The sequence below is a fragment of the Telmatherina bonti genome, assembly GCF_933228915.1.
Source record: "Telmatherina bonti genome assembly, chromosome: 10".
Lineage (NCBI taxonomy): Eukaryota > Metazoa > Chordata > Actinopteri > Atheriniformes > Telmatherinidae > Telmatherina > Telmatherina bonti.
Genome location: NC_136628.1, coordinates 37,888,146 through 37,903,721, shown reverse-complemented (window position 1 = coordinate 37,903,721; position 15,576 = coordinate 37,888,146).

Below are 15,576 nucleotides of genomic sequence, written 5' to 3'. Positions count from 1 at the left end.
TTCGTCTTCTCCTCCTCCTCCTCGGTCTGGTCTGGTCTTCCTTCAGTCTGAGTCCAGGACCCGGTTCAGGGACCATCTGGATCTGTTCAGGCTTATTGATCATTAACCAGCCAAGGCTCCGATCAGTTTGACCTCCAGTTTTACTGCTCCTACCTGAGCAGGTGAACCGAAGCTTCCAGTTTACTGCAGTCAGTAAACGCACCGTTTTCTGCTCTATTTACTCATGTTTGTTGTTTTCAGTTTGTCTGCTTGGAGTTCGGATCTTTTATTTATTTATTTATTGTTTCTGATGAGAAACAAAAATTTCCTGAAGGACAAACTTCAGAACATGAAGCGATTAAAGACATGAACATTAATTTAAATTAAATAAAAACCAGCTAAAATTTCAATTTTAAAGTGGAATATTAAACACAGTAAACTTTTTAAGTAAATTATTTGAATATTTACACTGAAAATCAACAAGATTTTAAAAATATGAAAAACAAAAGAAAATATTAACCCTTGAAGAACCTTTAAATCAAATGAAAAAAATTATCGGTTTTCTGGATATTTACCATTTATAACCAAGTTATATGTCAAACTAATTCCAGTAGGATCTCCTGCTTCCAGGTATTGATCAGGAGAGTTTCTGATTCGGTCGATCGGAAGTTTAAACAAAGTTTTTTTTTTTTTTTTTTCCATAAAATGGTACAAAATGTCTCAGAAACTTTATCTGACATATCAGTGTTACAACGCACCAGCACAGGAATCATGCTAACATGTAACAATGCCAACATGAAATGAAAAATACTTTATTAATCCCCAAAGGGAAATATTGCAGTATATAATAATAACTAGAGGAGGTCTTGTTCTGGAGGCTGCTGGCTGCTGGCAGGAATGATCTTCTGTATCTTTCAGTCTTACATCGGACCTGAAGAAGCCTCTCACTGAACACACTTTGTTGTTTCATCACTGTGTTGTGGAGAGGGTGTGAAGAATCCTCCATCATCTTCATCAGCTTGTGCAGCATTCTTCTTTGGACAATCAGCTCCAGCGGCTCCAGAGTTACTCCAAGCACAGAAGCAGCTTTCTGGATCAGTTTGTTGATTCTCTTCAAGTCTCTGGTTCTGATGCTACTACCCCAGCAGATGCTGCAAAGCTGACTGCACTCTCCACAACAGACTTCTAGAAGATATGCAACATCTTGGTGCAGACGTTAAACCATCTCAGCTTCCTAAGAAGTACAGTCTGCTCTGACCTTTCTTGTAGATGTAGTCAGTGTTGCATTTCCAGTCCAGTTTGTTGTCCAGCTGAACTCCAAGATACTTGTATTCCTCCACCACCTCCACCTCCTCTCCCAGGATGGAAACAGTGCTTTGTTTATTCTTCTTCCTCCTGAAGTCAACAATCACCTCTTTTGTTTTGCTGCTATTTAATATGAGATGATTGTCACCGCACCATTTAACAAACTGACTGACCAGTTCTCTGTACTCTGCTTCTTGTCCATCCCTGATACACCCCACAACTGCAGAGTCATCAGAGTATTTCTGCAGATGACAGGACTCAGAGTTGTACTGGAAGTCTGAGGTGTACAGAGTGAAGAGGAATGGCCAGAGTACAGTTCCTTGTGGTGCACCAGTGCTGCTGACCTCCATCTCAGACACACAACCTTTCAGTCTCACAAACTGGGGTCTGTTTGTGAGGTAGTCATAGATCCAGGTGGTTGTGGAGGTATCCACCTGGAACTTATGGAGCTTCTCACATAACAAAGCAGGCTGAATGGTATTAAAAGCACTGAGAAATGAAAGAACATGACCCTCAGAGTGCTGCCTGAATGGTCCAGATGAGAGTGTGCTCTCTGGAGCAGGTATATGATGGCATCTTCAACCCCAAGTCCATTACCATATGCAAACTGGAATGGGTCCTGAAAGGTGTTTACTTGCTTGTTGAGGTGAGCCAGTAAGAGTCTCTCCAGGACTTTCATGATGTGAGATGTCAGGGCAACTGGTCTGTAGTCACTTGGTTCAGCTGGTTGGGTTTTTTTAGGCACTGGAACAAGGCAGGAGGTTTTCCACAGCACTGGGACTCTATTTTGTCTCAGACTGGTGTTGAAAAGGTGCTGGAGAATTGGACATAGTTGTTCTGAGCAGGTCTTGAGAACTCTGGGACTGACACCATCTGGACCTGCAGCCTTGTTCTGGTTCAGTTTCTCAAGTTGCAGCCAATTGGTGATCAGGACCAGTGACACAATAAAAGACAGTCCTGCTTACCTGGAAGGGGGGGACCTGAGAGCAAGCAGGGTGGAAGTGACAAAGAGTGGTAATGTATAAAGTTTTATTGGTAATTGTAATATTGACATTTATTTTGGGTCCTTGATAAGACCATTAAACAAGAGCCACTCACCCTGGCTGCTCTTGGGGAGGTCTGTTTTATTGTACATTTGTTTTTAGTGATTTTTGCATTTTAACTGCTTTTATCTGTTCCCTTTTAGTGGTCTCCTGTCGTACAGAGTTGCTCCACCTGCCTGGTGGTCGGGTATAATTTTAGATTGGATTATATTTTAATGGTTTTATTGCATGTGGTTTTAGTGTTTCACTTTCTTTGTTATTAGCGTTGTTTGTGTTTTTACCAGTCTGGGATTAAAACCCAGAACCACTGCAGGTGGTAGCTACGGACTACGTTTTGTAATATACAGGAGACGATAAACCTTTTTAATCTGTCTATTTATCCTGTCTTGCTTGGCCTACTGAGGTGCTCTGACCAGGGGTGTCCTTATAGGGGAAGCTTAAGGGGGACACAGCCCCTCTTCCCCTTTTTGTGCGTGCTACAGCTTCATAACCTGATTGCAGGAGACAAACAAGGTGGAGGTCTCAGGATGTCCTGATGTGGAGGGAGATGAAGCTGTGTTCTGGTCCATGACTGAGCTGCAGGGTGACAGATTGGAGGCGTGACAGGAAAGCAGTGGGCTTATGGAGGGTGTGTGGTCTGTTGGGCTGGAGGTAGGGGGTGAACTGAACCTGTTGAAGAATATGTTCAGCTCATTAGCTCTGTCCAGACCTCCATCAGGCTGGTCCCCCTTTAACTTGAAGCCGGTGATCTTCTTCATTCCAGACCACACATCCCTCAGGTTATTCTGCTGGAGCTGACTTTCTAACTTCTTCCTGTAGTCCTCCTTGCACTTCTTAGTTTGTGTTTTAAGTTGTTTTTGTGTTGCCCTCAATAACTCCCTGTCTCCATCCCTGAAGGCTTTCTTTTTGATGTTCAGCAGCTTTTTCAGGTCACTGGTGATCCAGGGTTTGTTATTGGGGAAGCACCTCACTGTTCTTGTTGGGACGATGCTGTCCACACAGAAGTTTATGTAATCTGTCACACACTCAGTCATGGCGTTGATGTCGTCTCCATGAGGTTCACAGAGGACGTTCCAGTCTGTAGCCTCAAAGCATCCTCTAAGAGCATCTTCAGCTTCAGCAGACCAGATTTTGATAGTCTTTGTGATGACTGGTTGCTGCTCAACGATGGGCTTTTAGGTGGAGGTGAGAAGAACCAGATTATGGTCAGATCTTCCTAAAGGAGGCAGGGCAGAACAACTGTATCCATTATTCATATTTGCATAAAATAAGTCCAAGATCTTATTTTCTCTGGTGGAGCAGCTGACAAACTGCTGGAATGTTGGTAGAGTTGCAGAGATGGAGACGTTGTTGAAGTCTCCGGAGATCGCCATGAATGAGTTTGGATGCTGTGTTTGTAGCCGAGCAACGACGGAGCTGATGACATCACAGGCTGTGTCTGGTGCGGTACCAGGTATTATATAAACCGCTACCAGAATAACACAGGTAAACTCTCTGGGTAAATAATATGGACGGAAGCTCACAGCTAACAGTTCCATGTCCCTTGTGCATATCTTCTCCTTGACAGTAACATGTCCAGGATGACACCAACGCTGGTTAACCAGCACTGCAATTCCACCACCCTTTAGCTTTCCGCTGTGTTGTCTACTGCGGTCTGCACGGACCGTTTTAAAGCCCGGTACAGAAACATTACAGTCAGGGATGTGTTCATGCAGCCATGTCTCGGTGAAGCACATAATACTGCACTCTCTGTATTCTTTCTGAGACCTTGTTAGCATCTCGAGCTCGTCCGTTTTGTTAGCTAGCGATCTCACATTACCCATGACGACGGTCGGGAGAAATGGTTTAAATCTCCATCGCTTCCTCCTCTGTCTGACTCCCGCTCTGCATCCTCTTCTTTCTTTTCAACTCCATCGGGATTTGATGTGTTGTTTCGCTGATAATCCTGATTTGGGAGATGTTAATAAGTTGATTCCGATTGTAAACAAGTCTTTCGTTGCCATGGAGACTCATCATAACAAGCCTTGAAAGAGCCAAAAATATGCAGAAAAAGCTCCTTGCAGCACACCCTCCGAACCGGCATGAAATCCTCAGAAAAAAATACCTAGTTTGTGGTAGTATCTATGCGAGAAGAGTTTGTACTTTGAAAAAATTTAATATAGCAGGTCAGAGCTACTACAATCTGCTGCCATCAGACAGCGCAATCTAGAATAGAAAGGAATAGAAAGGTTAATGCAACAATGCCAACATGTAGTATAGCGGCCATGCTAACATGCTAGCATAGCAACATGATTCAACAACCTTATCAAATGAGTTCCGATCTGACATTAAGTTGTGAGGAAAACAGGTGTGTGTGATAAAACATGAAAGATTTGGACAAACTGTTTTTCTTGGTTTCTTTCAGTTTATCTTGCAGCAGAAATCAGAAACATGTCTGTTCAGGGAGAAGTTGCAGCAGCAACACGACATCCATCAAACCCTTGTTGTGGCTTTTATGTGATTTTACTGCAGCCGACTAAACTAAATACTCATCAGCGTAAAACAATAAATCTCCCATAAATCCATAAAGACGCAGATAATTCCTCTTCAGGAGGCAGCAGAGCTGCTGCTGGAGGGTTGTGGGTTTGAATCCGTATAGATATTCATCAGCAACATGAACGCTCAGCGTCTGTGGAGAATATTAAGATCATGCAAGAAGTTCTGAAGCTTCATGAGACAAATCTGCTGCAAACTTTCAAACAAAATGGAAAATAAATCAAAGTTAAATGAAAATAGTGGATTCTGTTCATTTACAAGAAACAATAAAACGAGGAGAAGTCCAGGAATAATCCAACAGCATCGAATTACTTTTCATAAACATTCATTTAAAGTAGTTTTACCAAACTAAAATATGACAAAATATGATATGGCGACTTATGAAGCCACGACTGAAATGTCAACATTTTACATCTACTAAACATCAAGTCGACAGTTTATCTTTCTCTGCCATGTAGGCTGACCTCACACACACACACACACACACACACACACACACACACACACACACACACACACACACACACACACACGCAGAGACACACACACACACACACACACACACACACACGCAGAGACACACACACGCAGAGACACACACACACACACACACACACACACGCAGAGACACACACACACACACGCAGAGACACACACACACACACACACGCAGAGACACACACACACACACGCAGAGACACACACACACACACACACACACACACGCAGAGACACACACACGCAGAGACACACACACACACACACACACACACACGCAGAGACACACACACACACACACACACACGCGCAGAGACACACACACACACACACACGCAGAGACACACACACACACACACACACACACGCAGAGACACACACACACACACACACGCAGAGACACACACACACACACGCAGAGACACACACACACACACGCAGAGACACACACACACACACGCAGAGACACACACACACACACACACGCAGAGACACACACACACACACACACAAACACGCAGAGACACACACACACACACACGCAGAGACACACACAAACACGCAGAGACACACACACACACGCAGAGACACACACACACATGCAGAGACACACACACGCAGAGACACACACACGCAGAGACACACACACACACAGAATGTTATCATGAACACACACCAACTACTAAACTAAGATGATAATCTGGGATTTATTGATTACAGAGAAGAACGATGAAAACTGAACCAGTAGAAACGACATGAAGAAGAAACAAATCAGACTCCTGTTCTCCTCTTCCTCCTCTTCTCCTCTTCCTCCTGTTCTCCTCTTCCTCCTGGTCTCCTCTTCTTCCTGTTCTCCTCTTCCTCCTGTTCTCCTCTTCCTCCTCTTCTCCTCTTCCTCCTGTTCTCCTCTTCCTCCTCTTCTCCTCTTCCTCCTGTTCTCCTCTTCCTCCTCGTCTCCTCTTCCTCCTCTTCTCCTCTTCCTCCTCTTCTCCTCTTCCTCCTCTTCTCCTCTTCCTCCTGTTCTCCTCTTCCTCCTGGTCTCCTCTTCCTCCTGGTCTCCTCGACCTCCTGGTCTCCTCTTCCTCCTGGTCTCCTCGACCTCCTGGTCTCCTCTTCCTCCTGTTCTCCTCTTCCTCCTGTCTCCTCTTCCTCCTGGTCTCCTCTTCCTCCTGTCTCCTCTTCCTCCTGGTCTCCTCTTCCTCCTGTCTCCTCTTCCTCCTGGTCTCCTCTTCCTCCTGTCTCCTCTTCCTCCTGGTCTCCTCTTCCTCCTGGTCTCCTCTTCCTCCTGGTCTCCTCTTCCTCCTGTTCTCCTCTTCCTCCTGGTCTCCTCTTCCTCCTGTTCTCCTCTTCCTCCTGTTCTCCTCTTCCTCCTGTTCTCCTCTTCCTCCTCGTCTCCTCTTCCTCCTGTTCTCCTCTTCCTCCTCTTCTCCTCTTCCTCCTCTTCTCCTCTTCCTCCTGGTCTCCTCTTCCTCCTGGTCTCCTCTTCCTCCTCTTCTCCTCTTCCTCCTCTTCTCCTCTTCCTCCTGGTCTCCTCTTCCTCCTGGTCTCCTCTTCCTCCTCTTCTCCTCTTCCTCCTGGTCTCCTCTTCCTCCTCTTCTCCTCTTCCTCCTGTTCTCCTCTTCCTCCTCTTCTCCTCTTCCTCCTGTTCTCCTCTTCCTCCTGTTCTCCTCTTCCTCCTCGTCTCCTCTTCCTCCTGTTCTCCTCTTCCTCCTCTTCTCCTCTTCCTCCTCTTCTCCTCTTCCTCCTGGTCTCCTCGACCTCCTGGTCTCCTCTTCCTCCTGGTCTCCTCTTCCTCCTCTTCTCCTCTTCCTCCTCTTCTCCTCTTCCTCCTGGTCTCCTCTTCCTCCTGTTCTCCTCTTCCTCCTGGTCTCCTCTTCTTCCTGTCTCCTCTTCCTCCTGTTCTCCTCTTCTTCCTGTCTCCTCTTCCTCCTGGTCTCCTCTTCCTCCTGGTCTCCTCTTCCTCCTCTTCTCCTCTTCCTCCTGGTCTCCTCTTCCTCCTCTTCTCCTCTTCCTCCTGGTCTCCTCTTCTTCCTGTCTCCTCTTCCTCCTGGTCTCCTCTTCCTCCTCTTCTCCTCTTCCTCCTGGTCTCCTCTTCCTCCTGGTCTCCTCGACCTCCTGGTCTCCTCTTCCTCCTGTCTCCTCTTCCTCCTGTCTCCTCTTCCTCCTGGTCTCCTCTTCCTCCTGGTCTCCTCTTCCTCCTCTTCTCCTCTTCCTCCTGGTCTCCTCTTCCTCCTGTTCTCCTCTTCCTCCTGGTCTCCTCTTCTTCCTGTCTCCTCTTCCTCCTGTCTCCTCTTCCTCCTGTCTCCTCTTCCTCCTGGTCTCCTCTTCCTCCTGGTCTCCTCTTCCTCCTGTCTCCTCTTCCTCCTGGTCTCCTCTTCCTCCTGTCTCCTCTTCCTCCTGTTCTCCTCTTCCTCCTGTCTCCTCTTCCTCCTGGTCTCCTCTTCTTCCTGTCTCCTCTTCCTCCTGTCTCCTCTTCCTCCTGTTCTCCTCTTCCTCCTGTCTCCTCTTCCTCCTGTCTCCTCTTCCTCCTGGTCTCCTCTTCCTCCTGGTCTCCTCTTCCTCCTCTTCTCCTCTTCCTCCTGTCTCCTCTTCCTCCTCTTCTCCTCTTCCTCCTGGTCTCCTCTTCCTCCTGTCTCCTCTTCCTCCTGTTCTCCTCTTCCTCCTGTCTCCTCTTCCTCCTGTTCTCCTCTTCTTCCTGTCTCCTCTTCTTCCTGTCTCCTCTTCCTCCTCTTCTCCTCTTCCTCCTCTTCTCCTCTTCCTCCTGTCTCCTCTTCCTCCTCTTCTCCTCTTCCTCCTGTCTCCTCTTCCTCCTGGTCTCCTCTTCCTCCTCTTCTCCTCGACCTCCTGGTCTCCTCTTCCTCCTGGTCTCCTCTTCCTCCTCTTCTCCTCGACCTCCTGGTCTCCTCGACCTCCTGGTCTCCTCTTCTCCTCTTCCTCCTGGTCTCCTCGACCTCCTGGTCTCCTCTTCCTCCTGGTCTCCTCTTCCTCCTGTCTCCTCTTCCTCCTGGTCTCCTCTTCCTCCTGTCTCCTCTTCCTCCTGGTCTCCTCTTCCTCCTGTCTCCTCTTCCTCCTGGTCTCCTCTTCCTCCTGTTCTCCTCTTCCTCCTGGTCTCCTCTTCCTCCTGGTCTCCTCTTCCTCCTGTCTCCTCTTCCTCCTGGTCTCCTCTTCCTCCTGGTCTCCTCTTCCTCCTGTCTCCTCTTCCTCCTGGTCTCCTCGACCTCCTGGTCTCCTCGACCTCCTGGTCTCCTCTTCCTCCTGTTCTCCTCTTCCTCCTGGTCTCCTCTTCCTCCTGTCTCCTCTTCCTCCTGGTCTCCTCTTCCTCCTGGTCTCCTCTTCCTCCTGTCTCCTCTTCCTCCTGGTCTCCTCTTCCTCCTGTCTCCTCTTCCTCCTGTTCTCCTCTTCCTCCTGGTCTCCTCTTCCTCCTGTCTCCTCTTCCTCCTTGTCTCCTCTTCCTCCTGTCTCCTCTTCCTCCTGTTCTCCTCTTCCTCCTGGTCTCCTCTTCCTCCTGTCTCCTCTTCCTCCTGTTCTCCTCTTCCTCCTGGTCTCCTCTTCCTCCTGTTCTCCTCTTCTTCCTGTCTCCTCTTCTTCCTGTCTCCTCTTCCTCCTCTTCTCCTCTTCCTCCTCTTCTCCTCTTCCTCCTGTCTCCTCTTCCTCCTCTTCTCCTCTTCCTCCTGTCTCCTCTTCCTCCTGGTCTCCTCTTCCTCCTCTTCTCCTCGACCTCCTGGTCTCCTCTTCCTCCTGGTCTCCTCTTCCTCCTCTTCTCCTCGACCTCCTGGTCTCCTCGACCTCCTGGTCTCCTCTTCCTCCTGGTCTCCTCTTCCTCCTGGTCTCCTCTTCCTCCTGTCTCCTCTTCCTCCTCTTCTCCTCTTCCTCCTGGTCTCCTCTTCTTCCTGTCTCCTCTTCTTCCTGTCTCCTCTTCTTCCTGTCTCCTCTTCCTCCTGTTCTCCTCTTCCTCCTGTTCTCCTCTTCCTCCTGGTCTCCTCTTCCTCCTGGTCTCCTCTTCCTCCTCTTCTCCTCGACCTCCTGGTCTCCTCGACCTCCTGGTCTCCTCTTCCTCCTCTTCTCCTCTTCCTCCTGGTCTCCTCGACCTCCTGGTCTCCTCTTCCTCCTGGTCTCCTCTTCCTCCTCTTCTCCTCTTCCTCCTGGTCTCCTCTTCCTCCTCTTCTCCTCTTCCTCCTGGTCTCCTCTTCCTCCTCTTCTCCTCTTCCTCCTGGTCTCCTCTTCCTCCTGGTCTCCTCTTCCTCCTCTTCTCCTCTTCCTCCTGGTCTCCTCTTCCTCCTGGTCTCCTCTTCCTCCTGTCCCCTCTTCCTCCTGGTCTCCTCTTCCTCCTGGTCTCCTCTTCCTCCTCTTCTCCTCTTCCTCCTGTCTCCTCTTCCTCCTGGTCTCCTCGACCTCCTGGTCTCCTCTTCCTCCTGGTCTCCTCTTCCTCCTCTTCTCCTCGACCTCCTGGTCTCCTCGACCTCCTGGTCTCCTCTTCCTCCTCTTCTCCTCTTCCTCCTGGTCTCCTCTTCCTCCTGGTCTCCTCTTCCTCCTGGTCTCCTCGACCTCCTGGTCTCCTCTTCCTCCTGGTCTCCTCTTCCTCCTCTTCTCCTCTTCCTCCTGGTCTCCTCTTCCTCCTCTTCTCCTCTTCCTCCTGGTCTCCTCTTCCTCCTGGTCTCCTCTTCCTCCTCTTCTCCTCGACCTCCTGGTCTCCTCTTCCTCCTGGTCTCCTCTTCCTCCTCTTCTCCTCGACCTCCTGGTCTCCTCGACCTCCTGGTCTCCTCTTCTCCTCTTCCTCCTGGTCTCCTCGACCTCCTGGTCTCCTCTTCCTCCTGGTCTCCTCTTCCTCCTGTCTCCTCTTCCTCCTGGTCTCCTCTTCCTCCTGTCTCCTCTTCCTCCTGGTCTCCTCTTCCTCCTGTCTCCTCTTCCTCCTGGTCTCCTCTTCCTCCTGTTCTCCTCTTCCTCCTGGTCTCCTCTTCCTCCTGTTCTCCTCTTCCTCCTGGTCTCCTCTTCCTCCTGTCTCCTCTTCCTCCTGGTCTCCTCTTCCTCCTGGTCTCCTCTTCCTCCTGTCTCCTCTTCCTCCTGGTCTCCTCGACCTCCTGGTCTCCTCTTCCTCCTGTTCTCCTCTTCCTCCTGGTCTCCTCTTCCTCCTGTCTCCTCTTCCTCCTGGTCTCCTCTTCCTCCTGGTCTCCTCTTCCTCCTGTCTCCTCTTCCTCCTGGTCTCCTCTTCCTCCTGGTCTCCTCTTCCTCCTGTCTCCTCTTCCTCCTGTTCTCCTCTTCCTCCTGGTCTCCTCTTCCTCCTGTCTCCTCTTCCTCCTTGTCTCCTCTTCCTCCTGTCTCCTCTTCCTCCTGTTCTCCTCTTCCTCCTGGTCTCCTCTTCCTCCTGTCTCCTCTTCCTCCTGTTCTCCTCTTCCTCCTGGTCTCCTCTTCCTCCTGTTCTCCTCTTCTTCCTGTCTCCTCTTCTTCCTGTCTCCTCTTCCTCCTCTTCTCCTCTTCCTCCTCTTCTCCTCTTCCTCCTGTCTCCTCTTCCTCCTCTTCTCCTCTTCCTCCTGTCTCCTCTTCCTCCTGGTCTCCTCTTCCTCCTCTTCTCCTCGACCTCCTGGTCTCCTCTTCCTCCTGGTCTCCTCTTCCTCCTCTTCTCCTCGACCTCCTGGTCTCCTCGACCTCCTGGTCTCCTCTTCTCCTCTTCCTCCTGGTCTCCTCTTCCTCCTGTTCTCCTCTTCCTCCTGTCTCCTCTTCCTCCTCTTCTCCTCTTCCTCCTGGTCTCCTCTTCCTCCTCTTCTCCTCTTCCTCCTCTTCTCCTCTTCTTCCTGTCTCCTCTTCTTCCTGTCTCCTCTTCCTCCTGTTCTCCTCTTCCTCCTGTTCTCCTCTTCCTCCTGGTCTCCTCTTCCTCCTCTTCTCCTCGACCTCCTGGTCTCCTCGACCTCCTGGTCTCCTCTTCCTCCTCTTCTCCTCTTCCTCCTCTTCTCCTCTTCCTCCTGGTCTCCTCTTCCTCCTCTTCTCCTCTTCCTCCTGGTCTCCTCTTCCTCCTGGTCTCCTCTTCCTCCTCTTCTCCTCTTCCTCCTGTCTCCTCTTCCTCCTGGTCTCCTCGACCTCCTGGTCTCCTCTTCCTCCTGGTCTCCTCTTCCTCCTCTTCTCCTCGACCTCCTGGTCTCCTCGACCTCCTGGTCTCCTCTTCCTCCTCTTCTCCTCTTCCTCCTGGTCTCCTCTTCCTCCTGGTCTCCTCTTCCTCCTGGTCTCCTCGACCTCCTGGTCTCCTCTTCCTCCTGGTCTCCTCTTCCTCCTCTTCTCCTCTTCCTCCTGGTCTCCTCTTCCTCCTCTTCTCCTCTTCCTCCTGGTCTCCTCTTCCTCCTGGTCTCCTCTTCCTCCTGTCTCCTCTTCCTCTTGTTCTCCTCCTCCTCCTGTCTCCGCTTCCTCCTGGTCTCCTCGACCTCCTGGTCTCCTCGACCTCCTCTTCTCCTCTTCCTCCTGGTCTCCTCTTCCTCCTCTTCTCCTCTTCCTCCTGTCTCCTCTTCCTCCTGTCTCCTCTTCCTCCTGGTCTCCTCTTCCTCCTCTTCTCCTCTTCCTCCTCTTCCTCCTGGTCTCCTCTTCCTCCTGGTCTCCTCTTCCTCCTGGTCTCCTCTTCCTCCTGGTCTCCTCTTCCTCCTGGTCTCCTCGACCTCCTGGTCTCCTCTTCCTCCTGTCTCCTCTTCCTCCTGTCTCCTCTTCCTCCTGGTCTACTCGACCTCCTGGTCTCCTCTTCTTCCTGTCTCCTCTTCCTCCTGGTCTCCTCTTCCTCCTGTCTCCTCTTCCTCCTGGTCTACTCGACCTCCTGGTCTCCTCTTCTTCCTGGTCTCCTCTTCCTCTTGTTCTCCTCTTCCTCCTGGTCTCCTCTTCCTCCTCTTCTCCTCTTATTCCTGTCTCCTCTTCTTCCTGGTCTCCTCTTCTTCCTGTCTCCTCGACCTCCTGGTCTCCTCTTCCTCCTGTCTCCTCTTCCTCCTGTCTCCTCTTCCTCCTGGTCTCCTCTTCCTCCTGGTCTCCTCTTCCTCTTGTTCTCCTCTTCCTCCTGGTCTCCTCTTCCTCCTGGTCTCCTCTTCCTGCTGGTCTCCTCTTCCTCCTCTTCTCCTCTTCCTCCTCTTCTCCTCTTCCTCCTGGTCTCCTCTTCCTCCTCTTCTCCTCTTCCTCCTGGTCTCCTCTTCTTCCTGTCTCCTCTTCCTCCTGTCTCCTCTTCCTCCTGGTCTCCTCTTCCTCCTGGTCTCCTCTTCTTCCTATCTCCTCTTCTTCCTGTCTCCTCTTCCTCCTGGTCTCCTCTTCCTCCTGGTCTCCTCTTCCTCCTGGTCTCCTCTTCCTCCTCTTCTCCTCTTCCTCCTGTCTCCTCTTCCTCCTGGTCTCCTCTTCCTCCTCTTCTCCTCGACCTCCTGGTCTCCTCTTCCTCCTCTTCTCCTCTTCCTCCTGGTCTCCTCTTCCTCCTGTTCTCCTCTTCCTCCTGTCTCCTCTTCCTCCTGGTCTCCTCGACCTCCTGGTCTCCTCTTCCTCCTGGTCTCCTCTTCCTCCTCTTCTCCTCTTCCTCCTGGTCTCCTCTTCCTCCTGGTCTCCTCTTCCTCCTCTTCTCCTCTTCCTCCTGGTCTCCTCTTCCTCCTCTTCTCCTCTTCCTCCTGGTCTCCTCTTCCTCCTGTCTCCTCTTCCTCCTGGTCTCCTCTTCCTCCTGTCTCCTCTTCCTCCTGGTCTCCTCTTCCTCCTCTTCTCCTCTTCCTCCTGGTCTCCTCTTCCTCCTGTCTCCTCTTCCTCCTGGTCTCCTCGACCTCCTGGTCTCCTCTTCCTCCTGGTCTCCTCTTCCTCCTCTTCTCCTCTTCCTCCTGGTCTCCTCTTCCTCCTGGTCTCCTCGACCTCCTGGTCTCCTCTTCCTCCTGTCTCCTCTTCCTCCTGGTCTCCTCTTCCTCCTCTTCTCCTCTTCCTCCTGGTCTCCTCTTCCTCCTGTCTCCTCTTCCTCCTCGTCTCCTCTTCCTCCTGGTCTCCTCTTCCTCCTGGTCTCCTCTTCCTCCTGTCTCCTCTTCCTCCTGGTCTCCTCTTCCTCCTCGTCTCCTCTTCCTCCTGGTCTCCTCTTCCTCCTGGTCTCCTCTTCCTCCTGTCTCCTCTTCCTCTTGTTCTCCTCTTCCTCCTGTCTCCTCTTCCTCTTGTTCTCCTCTTCCTCCTGTCTTCTCTTCCTCCTGGTCTCCTCTTCCTCCTCGTCTCCTCTTCCTCCTCGTCTCCTCTTCCTCCTGGTCTCCTCTTCCTCCTGTCTCCTCTTCCTCTTGTTCTCCTCTTCCTCCTGTCTTCTCTTCCTCCTGGTCTCCTCGACCTCCTGGTCTCCTCGACCTCCTCTTCTCCTCTTCCTCCTGGTCTCCTCTTCCTCCTCTTCTCCTCTTCCTCTTGGTCTCCTCTTCCTCCTGGTCTCCTCTTCCTCCTCTTCTCCTCTTCCTCCTGGTCTCCTCTTCCTCCTGGTCTCCTCTTCCTCCTCTTCTCCTCTTCCTCCTGGTCTCCTCTTCCTCCTGGTCTCCTCTTCCTCCTCGTCTCCTCTTCCTCCTGGTCTCCTCTTCCTCCTGGTCTCCTCTTCCTCCTGTCTCCTCTTCCTCTTGTTCTCCTCTTCCTCCTGTCTCCTCTTCCTCTTGTTCTCCTCTTCCTCCTGTCTCCTCTTCCTCCTGGTCTCCTCGACCTCCTGGTCTCCTCGACCTCCTCTTCTCCTCTTCCTCCTGGTCTCCTCTTCCTCCTCTTCTCCTCTTCCTCTTGGTCTCCTCTTCCTCCTGGTCTCCTCTTCCTCCTCTTCTCCTCTTCCTCCTGGTCTCCTCTTCCTCCCACCTTTCAACCATGGCTGTTGTTAAAGCTGCTGTTGGTGATGATGACGACGATGATGATGGGGATGACAATGATGATGATGACGGTGAAGATGATGATGATGCTGATGAAGATCTTGCAGTGACTCAGCAGCATGAGACAGATAATAATGGTGATGATTTGGGTGTTTTCATCGTCGACTCCGTTTGCTGAAGTCAGGAAATAAACGTTATTTCTGTTTTAATTCTAATTAGAATTTCTACTTTCAGACTTTTTCCCGGTTCTTAATGAAAACATTCTTTTAAATATATGTATTAAAATTATTCCCTTTATATTTAATACATCAGTTAATTTATCATTTTAGTAATTATCCAGATTAAATAAAAAACTACATTAAAAACATTGTAACTAAATTAATGTTAACATTGTAATTAAATTATTCTCATTTAAAATTATTATTATTGTTATTTTGAGTTATTATTATTATGATTATGATTATTATTATTATTATTATTATTATTATTAATATATTTTGTAATAAATGCAGGGACACAGAAGATACATAACTTCTTATTCTAAACACATTTGGAATATTCTACAGTTATTATTTAAACAAGTAAAAAAAATGAACAAAATGTCTGTTTTGCTTTATTTTTTGTAAAATAGAAAAATTATTTAAATAGAAGAGTAAAATCTTACTTTAAAATCAACAACAGAAAAGAGGCCGCAACTGAAACAGAAAAAAAACATCAAAATACAAAATAAATAAAAAACATTAGAAACAATAGAATTAATAAAAGTCTTTCAACTCCATTTTCACTCATTAATTTAATTCTAAACTGAACCGGATTCAGGTCCAGCAGGAAGACCTGGACCCGCAGCACTGCGCGACCCGCAACCCTCTCACGCGCCTCTCTGCGCATTTTCTGCCGCTTCAGCGTCACTTGTCGCCGCAACCGCGGCTCTTTGATGTTCAGCAGCGGACTGTCATGCAAATGGACCGATAGAGGAGCAGGAGGAGGAGGAGGAGGAGGAGGAGGAGGATTATTTCAGAAAATAAAACTAAAAGATAAACACATGAAATATTTCTGAAGTGATGCGGCACGTGGAGGAAGAGGTGGATGAAGAGGAGAGGGTGATGAAGAGGAGAAGATGAGGATGATGAAGAGGAGAGGATGAAGGGCAATGGACAGGATGAGGAGGATGAAGGGGAAAGGGAGGCAGAGAGGAGGAGGGAGATCAGAGTAATAAAAGCGGCCATGTGACCGCGGCGGTTTTTAGCGCGCGGCTGATGGAGCGCGCGCAGAGAGCCGGAGAGCAGGTGGAGGTGAAGGCAGGTAGAGAGAGAGAGAGACAGTCTGAGTGAAGCTCGCTCCACCCGCAGGTGAGAGGGGTCGCAGGCAGGCTGGATCCGCAGTATGCTGAGGGAGACCCCTCACCTGGAAAG